This window comes from Leucopleurus acutus, assembly GCF_964270905.1.
Source record: "Leucopleurus acutus genome assembly, chromosome: 8".
In the NCBI taxonomy this organism is placed as follows: Eukaryota; Metazoa; Chordata; class Mammalia; order Artiodactyla; family Delphinidae; genus Leucopleurus; species Leucopleurus acutus.
In genome coordinates this window covers 49,297,352-49,314,692 of record NC_139151.1, presented here as the reverse complement: position 1 = coordinate 49,314,692, position 17,341 = coordinate 49,297,352, and the positions used below count along the sequence as shown (strand labels likewise).

General features: G+C 42.6%; 1 protein-coding gene across 7 annotated transcripts in view; it reads right to left on the bottom strand.

Annotated features, from left to right (window-relative positions):
- Positions 1 to 17,341, bottom strand: part of DLG2 (discs large MAGUK scaffold protein 2) — an 812,656-nt gene that overhangs the window by 77,548 nt on the left and 717,767 nt on the right. The window lies entirely within an intron of this gene.

The following is a 17,341-nucleotide window of genomic DNA, read 5'->3' as shown; positions in this document are numbered from 1 at the left end:
AGAAAAGTTCTGGATTTAATTCCCAACTCTGTCATCACTAGTTGTGAATTTGGGGCCTGTGACTTAACCTCTTAGCTGACCTCTTAACCATAGATGACTACTCCCTCATCAGTGAAGCTCAGGTAACGATGGCATTGACTCACAAGATTGTTATGGAGATACAACAACGGGACGGGGCCTGTAAAGTACACAAGACCAGCACAGGATGAATTCCACTTTGTCAGATTACGATCCTGCCACGTAAGCAATTTTTTTTTTTTTTTTTTTTTTTTTTTGCGGTACGCGAGCCTCTCACTGTTGTGGCCTCTCCCGTTGCGGAGCACAGGCTCTGGACGCGCAGGCTCAGTGGCCATGGCTCACGGGCCTAGCCACTCCGCGGCATGTGGGTGGGATCTTCCCGGACCGGGGCACGAACCCGTGTCCTCTGCATCAGCAGGCGGACTCTCAACTACTGCGCCACCAGGGAAGCCCCTGCCACGTAAGCATTTTTGATCTCATAAAGGAAATGAGAGCCGAAATGAAAAAAGCTAGTAAGTGGCAGAACCAGAATTCAAACAGACAGATGTGTCTGAATCAAGAAGCCCGTGCTCCTGACTGTAAGAACCCAGCTTGGAACTCCCGATAAAGAATGTTGTACTTAGATCTCATCCCCAAAGATTTCATGATTGGATGGTTGCATTGATGATGACACCGTGGACTAGACTTCAGGAGAGAGGCACATGTACTTTACTGAGCCCACATTCAGTTCTCACACTGCCCTGCAGTGCATATTTTAGCCTTGTGTTGCAGATGAGGAAACACAAACTTGGATAAATTAAGCAACATGTCCAGTGTCACACCAGCTATCAAGGTGTGTTTCAGCTGTCATGTTCTATGCCTTTGTTCTTTAAGACACTTTGGGGAAATGAGGTAACTTTCCACGTGGCTGACATTTATGTGCCTCATAGGACTGTTTGTGTTGTGAAGGTCATTCTGTGTCATCTCCCTCATCAATCCAAAAACTCATTCACTGGGAGTTAAGTGCCCCTCTCATATACTCTTATCTCATCCTGTATTGTGTTTTTTAACATTTGCAAATTCTAGTTTGCATGAGCATGGAGGGTGGGGAAGGTTCATATTCCTCCTATCCCCAGAATCTACCCCATAACAGATGCCCAATAAAAGTGATTTTCTGTTATTCAGTCTATCACCTATGCTTGTCACAGGGCAATCCCTGGAATTCAACAGTTTGTTTTCTTTCCTATAAGGCCTGGGCAGTTGGAAATAGCAGGTAAGGAAGGACTGAGTGACACCCAGCATAGGCCTTCCTGTCTTTCTTAGGAAATGATGAACATATGTGCCATATGTGTGATTGTGTCTCTCAAGTCAGAACATATCCATCCCAGGTAGAGGGATACACGCAGCTCTGTACGGATTACTCCTCACATCTCTCTGAGGAGCCACCCACACCCCTGTGGATGAGTCATCGTGTCCAAACTTACTGAGCTCTATCAAGGCCACTTATTTCCCCACTCACCTCAATAATGAATTGCCTTCGGTGAGAGTGGTGGCTAAAGCCGTCACCAAATCAGTCTGAGTGGATGGGAACACGTTAGCCTCTGTCAATCCTTGTCAGAGGTCATTGACCACGATGCCATTGTTTATTGAGTGACTGCTGAGCACGTGGTAGGCCTACAACATACATGTCAGGCACTGTTCTGGGTATTTATTATCTGTGATTCAAAAGATAGCCCTTAGGGGCTTCCCTGGTGGTGCAGTGGTTGGGGGTCCGCCTGCCGATGCAGGGGATGCGGGTTCGTGCCCCGGTCCGGGAGGATCCCGGGTTCCGCGGAGCGGCTGGGCCCGTGGGCCATGGCCGCTGGGCCTGCGCGTCCGGAGCCTGTGCTCTGCAGCGGGAGAGGCTGCAGCAGTGAGAGGCCTGCGTACCGCAAAAAAAAAAAAAAAAAAAAAAAAAGATAGCCCTTATAATGCAGGCATCATTCCCATTTTACAGAACGGAAAATACACTATATGCCATGGACTGTGGTATCCCATGGGTTGTACCTTGTAATCATTAGTAACCTAATAAGGCAGGTTTGTGCTCTTTAAAGACACCCTTCTCAGCACACAAGTGTTTCCTTTTATGTTACAAGGTTATTGGGAAAATGTCCATTTCTACTGGACGCAAGGAACCAGGCAGTCACTATCATGACTGAAGGTGGAACTAATCGGGCACCGACCAGAGATCCTCACAGCCTAGGCCTCTGCACAGCAGTGGCATTTTGATTATAATCAGGGAAGAAGCATCATTTCTGGGGGCAACAACTCCCTGTCTCTCTCAGTCTCTCCTGACTCTCTAGGGACAATTCCCTGAGGGACATGGCATGAGCTGACTTCACATGTCTAGAGGTCTGCGTGTTGATCATTGCAGACAACTCATCATCAGGGTCTCCAGGGATGGGGCCCATTCCAGGCTGCCCTCCCTCTCTCCCGGGGTGTCCTAGCATCTGTCAGGTTGGTTTACACTGCAGCGCCGACTGACAGGCCCCCCATCTGAGGGAAGGAGAGGCAAATCTGAACCTGGCCAAAGGCAGGCTTGACAGACCACAATGAATGGTACTACAGGTTTCAGGGCTGGGTAAGGCTGTAAAGATTAATCTTAAAATCATTGTCTTTTGGGCTTCCCTGGTGGCGCAGTGGTTGAGAGTCCGCCTGCCGATGCAGGGGACATGGGTTCGTGCCCCGGTCCAGGAAGATCCCACATGCCGTGGAGTGGCTAGGCCCGTGAGCCATGGCCGCTGAGCCTGCGCGTGCGGAGCCTGTGCTCCGCAACGGGAGAGGCCACAACAGTGAGAGGCCCTCGTACCGCAAAAAAAAAAAAAAAAAAAAAATCATTGTCTTCTCCCCCAGATGCCATCAGCTGGCTACTCAGAAAATGAAATATGGGAAAGAGGAACATGGCCAGGATGAATAGCCCAGGTTTTATGACAGTTCTAAAAGCTCTTATGTTCTGGCCTTGTTTGTCAGACAATCAAGATATATTAATCAAGATATTTCAGAAAGGCTGACAAAGCCCTGACCGTAGCCTTTTATTTCTGATTTGAGCTAAAAATGTACAGCAAACTTTGGTATCTACTTTTTAGGGTCTTACTGTCACAAATTAGTAAGCTTGCAGTGGAGAAAAAGAATATCCTGATTTGGAATTTCATTATTGCTGATACACAATTACCATCTAAATATTTAAATTTATACACAGAAGACTCAGGTCAAGATCATGAGACATGAACATTAGATAGTCCTGGGTTCAAACAGCTGCTCTGCCATTTAAGCAGCTGTGTGATTTTCATCTCTGTACCTAGGCCTCCCAAGGGATAAAATGAGGGGCAAGAATCCCTGTCCAACAGAGTCCTTATAAGAATTACATATACCAGAGCTTTTAAAACCCAGTAAGTCCTCAGTGTTTGTTCATTGAGTCTAGAATCTAAATTTCTTCCCTGTAAATTCCATCCCTTTTTTCTAGTGTTGCTCACTGGAGCATAAACAAAGCAACCCTACCTCTGCTTTCCAATAACACTTTCTTTTAAGTATTTACTGAATGACTAGTGATATCAGCTGACACGTGCCAGGCCTAGAAGGTGTTGGAGAAAGTTCATTTCTCTCATGAACAAATAAAAAAGGGGAGAAAGACATCCAAGAATAGTCCACACAACTACCCCAAATCCTCAGTGGTAGTTTATCAGGGTTGGTGATGAAATTCACATACCACAAAACCTGACTATTGGATAATCACTTCAGCTCTCTCAATATTGAGTTTGTCTTGTTTGTCTGTTTGTTTATGAATTTCAGAAAACTGGGTGGAAACTACAGGACTAGACTGAGGCAAGAGAAAATCTGGAATTAGGGAAAACTTCACCTCAAAATCTCATATATGTCCATAAAGGCTCCCATTATCACCTGTTGAATGAGGGCAGACAGAGAAGACAAGAGATGGTTCCTTACTCACCCAGGTAAAACACTGAGTTCAGGATGTGATTTAACTTACATGCATGGAAATGAGATAACAGTTATTTAAATATTAAATGCAACATTATTTACAGAGTGCCTATTATGTGCCAATCATTATGATGTGCTGAGGGCTCAGAAATACACAAGAGGCTTGCTTCTTGTCCTCATGGAGCTTAACATTTGGTTGAGGATACTGGTAAGGGATATATCCGTTCAGCTACTCAATTATTCATTCATCAAATATTTATTGAGCACATACCAATGATGATTCTGGAGCTTATCAGTGAATGAAAACAGACGAAATTTCATGCCTTCATGGAGCTTATGTTCTAGTGAGAAAAGATGGGCAAAAAACAATAAACCTAATAAATAAGCAAACAGTATATTAGGTTAGGAGTAGCTAGTTGGTATAGAACAAGTTAAAAATAGAGCAGAATAAGAGGCATCAGGATTTTGAGATGGGGTAGAGTTGTGGTGGTGAAGGTTGCATTTGTAAATAGGCTGGTCAAAGTAGGGCTCACTGAGAAAGACATCTGAGCCGAGGCTTGAAGGAGGCGAGGGAATTAGTCATGCTGGCATCTGAGGAAAGCGTTCTAAGAAGAGGGAACAGCCAGTGCAAAGGCCCTAAATATAGTTAAAATCGAGCATGACGTGTAATATACTAAGAATTAGTGTGGGGTGCCACAGGATGGCACAGCAGGATCCCCCATTAGGTGCTCAGAAAGGAGTTGACGAATGAAGGGACAATTCTCCCAGCTCCACTAGCTGAGAGGTGGTAGCACCCCTCCCACCCCACCCAATTGACTAGACATGTCCTTCAGGCTTTGTCCTAAAGGGAACCCCTTCTGTAATAATAGTGATCTCACATCCTGAGGACTCAGCTTTCTTCCCTCAGCCTCTTCCCCTTCCTACCTCTCCTTGGAAGCATGCACATGAGCTGAGCCATGGAAGACCTTCCCCTCTTCTCTTGGACACTCTCTACCACAACTCACACAGTGTAGGTGGAATTTTTCAGCCAAGAATTTTTCTTAACATTGTTGAACAAGCTGACGCACTGACTGGATATTAAAAAATAAGCATAAAATCATTCAGCAAATTTCAATCCATTCTTTGAAACTCGTGACATTCTCTGGGAACCCTCTGAGCCTATCCAGAGAGCCTATCCATTCCCCTCTCCGTGCCAGGCTGCAACCTTGTATCTGGCCTTATTCTTGCACTTAGCAGGTGGCATTTTAGTTGATTTGCCTATGGGTCTACTTCCCTGCTCAACAGCTCAGCTCCTTGGGGTTAGGGTAGTGTCTCGTTCGTCTCTGCATCTCTCCCACAGGGCACAGAGGAGGCGCACACAACACAAGGCTAAACTGAAGTGAATCGAATCAAAACCCATGCTCTGTGACTTTGGAACATGACTTCACCTCTTTGGGTCTCTTGCGGTTGCCTCATGTGTAAAATGGAATTTAAAATACTATATTTTATCACCCTTTTTTCATCCTCATATTTCAAAAGTTAGGATGCATCTTACCATCAACGCCATCTTGTAATTCAATGGACAGCATTTTTCTTTTCTTGGTGACACACAGAGTGCATCTTATAGTCAATGACAACCTAGATTCACTGAAACATGTTAGGAACCATCTCACAGTTGTTGTGAAGATTGATTAATTATGGATGAAAGGCCCTCAGATCAGTATATGCATATATGTGTGTGTGTGTGTGTGTGTAGCTGCTCTTGTGTTGTTATTTATTGTGGGTCATGTAGGGTCACGCTATCTTTCTCTCCTTCTTCTGTACACATATGCAAACCCCTGTGGTACTCTCTGCTCAATGACTGTTCAGAAAGTGCTCACAGGCCAAACGCTGTGCTACATAGCCTGACTTGTTCAGGAAGAGCTCTGTTTAGCAGTTTTGCTTAATTGAATGAAGTGCCTGTAGGGAATGTCCCAGGTTTGGCCAGTAGTTCAGGAATTTAGGGAAAGAAAAAGGGACTAATAATATCCGGAATATCAGTGTTTATAGATTCTGTGAATCTTGTTAGTATCTTATTCCATCAGCACAATCTTTTAACTTTAGCACTAAAGTTTTCATGCCAGAGCATTTTCCATACACCTAGTGTTAAGTCATTCATTCATTCATCTATTGAACACCTACTACATGCCAGGCACCAGGATAATGGAAAGTGTCAGCCAGACCTGGGAGACTCCTCAGCTGTGCCATCTACTTGCTCTGCGGCTGTAGGCACGGTCCTTAAATTCTGTTTCTCAATGTGTAAAGACTAATTTCTGCCTGCTGTGTACTAAAGGCCTGTGTCCCCCACAAAATTCGTATGTTGAAACTCTACCCTCCAATGTGGGTCCTTTGGGGGTAATTAGAATTAGATGTGGTCATGAGGGTGGATTAGCCCTCTTAAACGTCATCAGAGAGCTTGCTTTTTCTTTCTCTCTCTACCATGTGAAGATACAACGACAAGTTGGCAGTCTGCAACTCAGAAGAGGCCTTCACTGGCACTCAACTGTGCTGGCACCCTGATCTCACACTTCCAGCCTCTGGAACTGCGAGAAATAAATTTCTGATGTTAATAAGCCACCCAGTCTACGGCTCTTTGTTGCAGCAGCTTGAACTGACTAAAGACACTGTCTAATAGATGTTGCTGGGATGAAATGAGGTAACACATGTAAAACTCCTACGGCACAGTGTCTAGTGTATAGACACTTGGAAAACTGCAAGAATAATATGCACTGGCACAGAAAACTATGTTACAACTCAACTTTTATGGGGTGTAGGAATGATTTAGTCCCAATTTTCATTTTTAGTATCAATCTATTTAACATTTATCTGGCTGGCTCTTCCTAAGTGCCAGGCTTGGGGCTAGTGATTCTATTGGCAGTAAATGGAAGGAGAGGTTGGAGTAGAGATGTTTCCTGTGGGCTGGAGTGCTGGGCAATGGCTCGCTTTCCCTAATGCTGTTCTCATTCCATTTGGTGAAACGATCAGATAGTCCTGTGGGACTGCTCTAAAACAGCCAATACACATAACTTTTAGGTGCCTGACGCCATGCATTCATTCTTTCAGCCGTAGTTAATGAACACCTATTATATGCCAGGCATTATGCTAAATATTGGAGTTTTAGTGGTGAACAAGAAAAGCAAGACGCCACTTTTGGAACTGAGGAAAGACAGATGTAGAAGAAATAATTACCAGTACAATATATCTTAAAAAGCAGATGGGGAAATAACCCATGAGAATATTCAGTGGAGAGAAACAGAACCTGCTCTGGGAAGAATGGGTTAGGGAGGCTTCCAGGAGGAGGAGCTATTTAATCTGAGATCTGCAGGATGAGTAGATGTAGGCAGAGGCAATATGCATTCAGAGGCTCTGAAGGAAGAAATAGCAGGCAGTGAACTTGAAGGAAGACCAATGTCCTGGATGGCCCAAGATAAGACCAGAGAACAAAGGAGAGGCCGGATCCCAGAGGGACCTTGTGAAACACTTTCTCCTCCTCACAGTGTTGGGAGGCCATTAGAGAATTTTAAACAGGATAGTGAGTTGATCAGATCTGCATTGAAAACATCTTTCTGGATGGAAAGTGTAAAATGGATTGGACAGAAGTGCACTGGGCACTTCTGATGCCGAGACCTCAGGTAGCAGGCTGAGGTAGTAATACAAATGATGATGGCTTGACCAGGGTGGTGGCAACAGGGTGGACAGAGGTTCCAGATATTTACTTTGGCCAGTATCTATCTGTCTCTGTCCCTCTCTCCCACCATAATCTAAGGGCAATGTTTTCAAAGTTTTATTACCAGAATAAACGTGTTTTTTTTTTTCTTTAAAAGAAGGCTTCTGGAAACATAACAATTACACCTCTGATTGAAAACAGGGAGGTGTGACTTCTCTGGTGGCGCAGTGGTTAAGAATCCGCCTGCCAATGCAGGGGACACGGGTTCGAGCCCCGGTCCGGGAAGATCCCACATGCCGCAGAGCAACTAAGCCCGTGCACCACAACTACTGAGCCTGTGCTCTAGAGCCCGTGAGCCGCAACTATTGAGCCCATGTGCCACAACTACTGAAGCCCATCGCCTAGAGCCTGTTCTCCACAACAAAGATAAGCCATAGCAATGAGAAGCCCGTGCACTGCAACGAAGAGTAGCCTCTGCTCGCCACAACTAGAGAAAGCCCACACGCAGCAATGAAGACCCAACACAGCCAAAAATAAATAATAAAATAAAATAAATTAATTAAAAAACAAAAAGAAAGAAAGAAAACAGGGAGGCAAAAGAGAACTTTTGGCCTCTCTTCCACTCCAACTGCACAGCAGCCCAAAGGCCCCTGAGAAGAACGCTGGGACTCCTTAAATCAGAGCGTGAAAATCTCCAACCTAGTACATTACTCCCAAGCACTTTAAAATGAAGAAACCTCTCTCTTCTTTTATTGATGTTATGACACCTCCAAACCCACCTCCAATTCCTACAATGCCTGTTTGCTTTCAAAGCGGAAGCTCGATGAAAATTCTCCTTGGAGCATTTTGGGACAGGTTAGCAAGGCCTCCTTGAAATAACTAGAGATACACCAGGGTGTTTCAAACTCTAATTACAGAACTCTGCAGGATGGAATTGTGATTAGTTTTCTCTCAAAGAGTAAAGAGCATCACTCAGAATGCATTTCAACAGATATTTATTGCATGTGTTTTGAGAAGATCCTTTTCTGTTCTCAGAGGTTGTTTATATTGACAAGCTACAGACAGTTCCTTAGAAGAAGAAAGTCTTCTTGTTAGAATGTCAACACTTTCTAAGCGAACAAGAGAAAGCTGTGGGGCACATTCAGTGGAGCGTGTGTATGGACTGAGAGGAATCTGACAGGTAGAGAAACATTTCTTCTAATGAGAGGAGGAAGGAATGAGAAACTGCTGCTTAATACCATTTTGCATGTTAGCCAAGGCTGGGCTTTGATAAAGAAGCCAACGGGAAACCCTGAAGTTGGCCAATCAGGTCTGATCGAAGTGTGTAATTGGGCAGGAAAGCATGAGGGGAACTCGGCCACGATAGTTATTCCTAGAATAGTCAGCACCCAGTGGAAGGTAAGCTGGGATGATGCTTAAGGTAAGCTTGGGGAAGATGTCTGGATGAGAAGCCAGAGGGGAGAACCATTCAGGCTGCCAGGCTGAGCCTTGGAGAGTGGCCCTTTGAGCTAGCGAGATCCACAGTTCTAATCATCAGCCCGTAATGTGAAGCCATGACTGCCCTTTCCCATCCCACAGTCCCATTTTCAGTGATTATTACACTGCCTGCGGACCACCCTGGAAACAGCCCCCTGTTCCTTTACTTGTTCTCTGTCTGCTCTCTCTTCTCACCTGGGTCCCGTTATTTATTAAGTGCTTCTTAGATGTCCCCAATACTGTGCTCAGTGCCGAAGGTGAAAAATGAGTAAGATGGTACCCTTGCCCTCACACAATGTATGAGTCTAGTAGGTTAGACAATACTGTCAGCAAATCAATTATATTTAGTTTACTAAATGCAACAGTAGAAGCAGTACAATTTGTGGAGGAAACCAAGCGCTGCCCATGCTGAATGATGAGTGTGACTCTCCTGCAGTCACCCACTTCTAATGGACTGGCTGGATCTCACGCTCTGTAAGAACGCAAGCTATTTTTGATGGTGCCAGGGGTTGAGCCACAGAGCAAAAGGAAACGTTTTGTAACCTAAGCTCTTGGCAATAACTTTTAAGGCTGGAATTTCATCTGTCTTTAGGAACTTCCCCATCACCTCTGATTTCAGCAGGGATATTTGATACAAGCGTCAAAGAAATAGTAATGTCTAGGCTCTGCATCATGGCCATACATTTGGCTGGTGTGCTTTTTGCCTTGAATGAAAGGTTGGAAATGATAAACGAAACCCATAAACAGGCTTACGTTGCTCATAGGTATTTCATCACTGAGTTTTAGGCATAACAGCAACTGGCAGTGGAATAATTAGGCAAGATGAATGCTCGATATGCATCAGAATTGCCAACAGAAAGAAGGTATTGGGTTTTAAAGAAATGCCGTGCAGACCGGTAATTTGGGGTAGTAGGGAGCAAGATTTCCTGTTTGACAGATGGGTGAGCATCCTAAGGGGACCAGCTTGTTGTGAAGTTAATCAAGGCAGACTGTTTGGCAAGAAAGAGGCTCATTGCCTAGGACAGATTTAGATCAATTCTGGCAGGAAGGAATATCCACAAGAGGCTGTTTTCAATTTCATTTAATCAGTTAGGAAAGATGGAGTTACCGGCATCAAGTGGGAGAAGGATATGAAATCTATAAAGTAGAGAAAGAAATGTGTATTCGAGTGAAGTAATTTGTCTGATAATCCACAGAGATGTGGGCTTTTGTAATTTCATAGTAAAGTCACAAAGTTCATGATTTCTCTAAATTGGCTCTAGAGGTAGTCCCTTACTTAGTCCAACGTCTCCCACTGGTATTTCTTATGTTTCACTGCTCTGTCTCTCCTTTTGTTGATTTCAAAATCTGATACATCTGATAAATAACTCTTTTGTGGCTTTAAGCCATATAATGTTGTCTTGATAAAACTGTTAGAAGTTTAAAATTTTTTAAATTTTATTGGTGTCTTCTGTCAGTCTTTTTTGACATATGACATGAAAATACCAGTTATGCATCCTTTTTCCAGGTAAAAGATGTCTTAGTCTATCTATTATCTGATAGCATGGGGTTCAAGAGGAGGAGGAAATGAGGAAGGAAACTAATGGTTACTGAGCACCTGCCATTGGCTAGACATTAGAGTAGGCACTTTACATATGTTGGCATTAAATACTAAGAGCATTATGTATTTGTTATTAATCTCTCCATTTTACAAACTGAAATAAATGAGGTTCAGAGATATTAAGTAATTTGACCATGGTTACCTAGTAGGCAAGTGGCAGACCTAGGAATTGAACCCAGATCTGTCTGTCTCTTGTGTCTGGACTGTCCCCTGTACATCTGCCTCTGTACGGCATCTTCTCTCCCAGAGAAAAGGATCACGTCCTTAGAGCTCAGGACATGATTGATTAATTAAAACACCTACTTTCATATTAACATCCATTTATTCAACTTACATGAGTTAACCACATACTACATGCAAAAAACCAGTGCTGGATGGTGTGTGTGTGTGTGTGTGTGTGTGTGTGTGTGTGTGTGTGTGTGTGTGTGTGTGTGTGTAAAACGTGGTCCTTTCCCTCAGTGAGAGTCTCGACTAGAGTGAGAAATAGTTATGTGCACAAATAATTATAAGACAAGGCATAATGTCAAGCGTGCATGAAAGGATGACAAACAACATGCTACTGAATAAATTGAAGAAAGATTAACATTAGTTCCAATGACCAGACAAGGTTTCAAGGAAAAGGTGGTGTTTTGCATATGCATTGAGGAATGCATATGACTTGGCCAAAGAAAGATGAAAATAAAGAGTGTTAGAGGCTGAGGAAAAAGAATAAACAAAAGCATCAAGTTACAAAAGAATGGTTTGGGTGTAGAGAATTATCTATTGTCCAGAACCCCTGGAAATTACTGAGTTTGCTTGGGTGTGTGGTGGGAAATTAGGTTGGAAAAGTAGATGGAGGACAGTGTATGAAGGAATTTGAAAGCCCTGATGAGGTTAAGTGCCATTCTGTATGTAGAGAACCCTACTCTTGTAATCTCATAATCCCATCGTGCATATGGTTAGACTCGAGGGCAATAGTAGCCATTTATTCTTTTATGCATGGATTCAATGAGTGAATTTTTTTTTTTTTTTTGCAGTACGCGGGCCTCTCACTGTTGTGGCCTCTCCTGTTGCAGAGCACAGTCTCCGGACGCGCAGGCTCAGCGGCCATGGCTCACGGGCCCAGCCGCTCCGCGGCATGTGGGATCTTCCCGGACCAGGGCACAAACCCGTGTCCCCTGCATCGGCAGGCGGACTCTCAACCACTGCGCCACCAGGGAAGTCCCAATGAGTGAATTTTGAGAAATGAAGCAGATGGTTGGAAATGAGAATTTACACTTATGAGGAAGTCAACTCTAGAGACAGATTTAAGTTATTAGCCCAGAGTTGATCACTGAAGTCATGTTTGGCCCTCTACCCTTCTCTCTCAAATTAATAGAGAACCCCAAGTTTTAGCCAAATACATTGCTATGTAGCTAAAAGACAACATTTTTCATATTTCCTTGCTAATCCATGAAACTATGATCCAACAAACAAAACGTAACCAGTAGTGGTATATGGTACTTCCGGAAAATCTACTTAAAAGGAAGAGATCATATTCTTCTGCCCTTCCTGCTTTTAGCAAGGCACATGTGATAGCTGGTGCTCTAGCTGCCACATTGGACATTGAGGACAAGGATCTTACCCTAGGAATGGCAGATCAGTATACCGGAAGGAGTCTGGAGGTTCCTGAAAAATTTGTGGACTGCCATATGAGCCCTGAACAGCCTACTGTGATGCTTATGATATATACATGAGATAGATAGCAGCTTCCTGTTTAAGTCACTGTTTTTTTGTTTTTTATATGTAGTCAAACTTCATCATTTCTGATATATAACGAAATGAGAAGAAATTGCCAAGTGAGAGTGTAATGGGAGACAGGAGAAGCCTGAGGACTGAACCTTGGAGAGCATCTACATTTGAAGAAGTTCAAGAACCTGGAGAGTTCACAGTCAAAGCCAGATTAAAGGTGGAAAGTGTATGTGAGTTTGTGTGGGGTGGTGGGTGAGAGATGGTGGTGGAAGTTTCTACCCAGTCTAAAAGTCTGTTTCCAGAAATAAAAAACAAAGGGCTGATGGTGGAGCCACTAAAAACTAGGGTGATCCAGGCTACTTCCACGACAGAGGGCTGGATTATGCAAGGCCAATTTCTGTTCCTAACTTTCCAATCATTTAATTCACTCCATCTCCCCTGGGGTAGAATGATCAGGAAGGACAGGAATGTCTAAGGAATTTCCAGAAGGTCAAGTGGGGGAAAAGCATTCCACCACAAATAAAACAGGACCTTTGATTACAGCTATACTTGAGAATAAGTCTACCTTAAATCATTCTTTGCCCTGCATTTGGTACCATAAATGAATGCCCCTTCTCTGTTCTACTAAAGGCTATATGAAGTCCCAAACCTGCCTATTGGTGACTGCAAGGGGTGAGTGGTGAAGAAGTGGCCCCTGCCCGCTCTCCCCTGCGCTCTATCTATGGCTCTGCATCCTGCAGACCTTCAGATCCAAGCACTGGCAGCCATTTGTAAGGAGACTTCGCCAGGTTCTGCAGATAAAAGGTAATTCCAGGGCTTCCCTGGTGGTGCAGTGGTTGAGAGTCCGCCTGCCGATGAAGGGGACACAGGTTCAGTGCCCCGGTTTGGGAAGATCCCACATGCCACGGAGCTGTTGGGCCCGTGGGCCATGGCTGCTGAGCCTGTGCGTCCGGAGCCTGTGCTCTGCAACAGGAGAGGCCACAACAGTGAGAGGCCTGCGTACCAAAAAAAAAAAAAAGGTAATTCCAATTTTCCTCAAAGATTAAAAGCCCTATTATTTGTACTGTAGCTTAGGAGTAAGGGTTTCCCTGATGCTCAAGTCTGTTTGTTAATTATTATTTTCAGAGTGCTGACAAGTTGATGACAAAGCACCTTCACATATGTTATTCAGTCCTCATGGTAACCCCATGGAATAAGCTATTTTATTCTCTTTGATTCATAATGAGACCCAGAGAAGATGATGAAGAGAAGGTAGATGATGAAGATGATAATAATAATATAAATAGCTATTGTTTACTGAATTACTACCAAGTACAATGCAGAGTGTTAGGAACATAAATTTTTTTAACATTCGCAGCAATTCAGCAAAGCTGGATTTAGTAGATCCATTCTATAGATAATAAAATTGAGATTCTAAGAGTTGAAGTGACTTAAAGGTCACACACTAGTAACTGGTTGAGTCAATACTCTAACATCTTCTGGCTGCAAATCCTTGGGTCTCTCCGCTACACCACAGTGAACGTGGCACTAGGGAGCGAGCATTCATGGTACACTGAGACATACCCCTTGCCAGGATTTTTCTTCACATAAACATCGTAGCTGACCCTGTGATGCCCCAGGAAGCTGTCATTTACCCTTCTGCGCCTTGGGGAATTGTTAGGGGCTGAAGATACTAATAAGAACTCAGTTCATTGAGATCACTGAAAGAAGCCTGAGCTAGAAACACAAGGCTATAACTGGCAATCACTATTAAGGCTTTTATTTGAATAATGAGAAGAATGTTTAAAGAGTAAATGATGGGCAAATGATGGGATTTAATTAGTTTATTTCATTATTATTATGCCAACAGAATTATTTTACATCGTTTTTATGCAAATGGATGCACAATTTAGTTCAATCTGTGCTTTCTGTGTATTGAAAGAATAAATAAGGATAACAAGAGAACCATTTGGTAAGGTTTAAGTAGGTTTTTCCTTTTTTCCAAAAACTGATTTTCTTTCATGTTTTTTTTTACTCTAATTAGAAATCAAAGGTGAACTAACATGGACCAAATGTGTACAGCAAACTCTAGTTCTTCACACTTCTTGTGCATCTTATTAATCCACATTCGGTCTGTAGGATCCCATTAATGGGTTGTTCCCTGCACGTGGGGAGTTGGCAGTAATATTTTTCCCCAATTCTTTACTCCTGGGTTTAACTTTGAAACTTTTAAATTAAATGGTCTTCGATCATGCTCCACACTGAAAAGGTGAAAAGTCTTTTAAGTAAAACCAAAAGGAGTTTACGATGCGTCTGACATAGTTTCTTAATAAAGAAAAGCCATTTAAAGTGTTAACATAGCATTAAGTGAGGATTTTGAAAGTTCTTGCTTCATTTTACCTGCTCTCTGTATTCTAAGAGTTGCAGAAGAAATTCTAAAATAAAACCTTTTGTAAAACTTGATGAGGGGACTGGCGGGTAACAATCATATTAAGAGCTACGTTTTTTTTGGCAACTACTGTGTGATGGGCTCTCTGCTAAGCAGTTCATAGCCATTATTTGAATTCTCATAAGAACCCTACAAGGAAGTAGTTTTTTAATTTTTACCCTTGTTTTGTAGATGAGGAAATTAAAGTCTAGAGAGGTTGTCCATCTTCAGTCAAGACTCATCTGATCAAAAATGAGAGCTTATCTTACAGAGCCATTGTGAGGATTAAATGAGATAGTGCTTGACACAGTGCAGGGTTGCTGTTTAAATCAATACTCATCTTATCTTGATACCCCTTTTCAATATTAGTCTCAAGCACTGCACTGTCTCCTTAGCATTTGAGTTCTTGAAATACTTCTGTCTGAGAGAAAATGACAGTGACATGATTCACTGTTTTGATTTAATTTATCAAACAGAAGATATTTGGTCTGCTGGCCATAATTTGCTGGTTGCTCACCATGGACCAGTTCTAGCATATTTTTGGAAACTGTTTGGAAATTCGCAAGATGACAGTAATTATGTGTATGCTTGGGGGTTTTCTATGCTAAAATCATCAGCAGATATATCCATGTTAGGAATCGTAATCTTAAAATGTATGACTGTCCACTAGTGACAAGATGAGTTGTTAGTTTGTGATTCTCTTTTTAACTTCCACCCAACCATTTATTTCAGCAAAATATGAAATTCAATAACTGAAAACTGTAAACAGGCAAAAATGTCCTGAGACGCTATAGGCAGGAGTAAGACAGAGTGCCCTGGAATGGGGTTCAGAAGCCCTTAACCTCAGTCACAACTCTCTCCCTGATAACCTGGGTGGCCTTGCTCAAGCCACTCCTCCCCTAGTTGCTTCTCAAGGTCGTCACTTGTAAATAGAGGACACTGTATTCTGGTAGCTAAGTTCCCTTTTTTCTTTAGCCTGACATAATAAACCAGAATGGAAATTCTGCTATTTGGCAGGTAATGTTAGGGCTAGAAAGGAAAGAAGCCTGGTATCTGTGCTTGGTACCTAGTACCTGGACCTTACTGAGGCACCTAACCTCTCATCCACTGATAAAAAAAAAATTTTTAAGTGATGTAAGTGAAAGGTTGTTTACATTAATTACTAGTGGGTTATCTACCTGTTTTGAGAGGACTGATTTTCTGTCCATAGGGATTAAATAAAACAGCTCCATCTCTCATAATGACTAATAATGCCTCCCTTTCCACACCATCATCATCATTATGTAGCCAAGACAGAAAGGTATTTGGCCACAAACACAAGAACAATTTATCTGCTTCTGAACTGACTGTATCAAGGAAAGGGACTTGACTCAATATCTTTTAGTCACAGTCCACAAGGAATTTCACTTCAAGTTGCCATTGTTCTTCATACATACTCTAATCCAAGGAACTAACATAACTGTACAGTTACCGATCTCCCCCATTGGCCTAGGAGCTCCTTGAGGGCAGAGACCCATCTTAATGACTATGGTATCACCACTGACTAACACAGTCTCTGACACAGACCCCTCATTATAGAATAATTAAATTAACCATTTCTAACTATTATTTGATCTTGAGACTACAAACCCAGAGGTCATCTTCAGCATTTGGTTACATCAGAGGTTATATTACTACGACTGTGCTGAGGAATCAGTTCAGATTGTAATCTGAAGCCTTCAGAAGCATTGATAGCTGCATCCTTAACTCACCTCTCAAATTGGCTACTCAGCAAGTGGACCAAAACATTATACCTCCTCTTCTCCCTACCTCACTGCCTTTGGAGTTATATAAAACACTTTGATTTGCATCCAGAAAATTGAGAAGGAGAAAAAGACAGACAGTATAATACAACAGAGTCTTTATGAAGTCCTTGTGCAATTTTAAATATTCAGCAATTTAGGTTGAGAATATGATAGATACAACCTATAAATCAGATTTAAAGCAAACCGCATTTTCTCACAAGTGGTAGGAATCTCTGCTCAATGCAGAGTACACAGTGGAGCAGTTCACAGAGTGTATTCTGTCACTGAATAACTATTTAAATGCTGGATTAAACAATGTTTGCTTACTACAGAGTCCTTCAGAGCCGTTAATGTAATCATTTACACTGTGAATCTACAAGAAGAATATATAATATGCAATTGTTTCATATACACTTGTAATAAATGATTTGGAAGAGCACATCTTAGAAAACGTTGGTTTAGTTCAACTTGAACATTTCATAGATAGGAGTACCATCAAATGGTTTACCAAGTAAGAAGACTTATTCGAGAGTATTCAATTTCCTTAGCGTAAAGTAGGAGTGGATTTCAGGGTAGTCTGGTTTCCAGTCCAGAAAAGTATACCTGTTTCCATCAGGCCATGCTGCGAGCCTCTACTAGCCAATGAGAGAACTTTCTGCAGTAGCAACACTGTCTCTTCTGTCTCATGAAGCCCTGTTTGTTGCCCA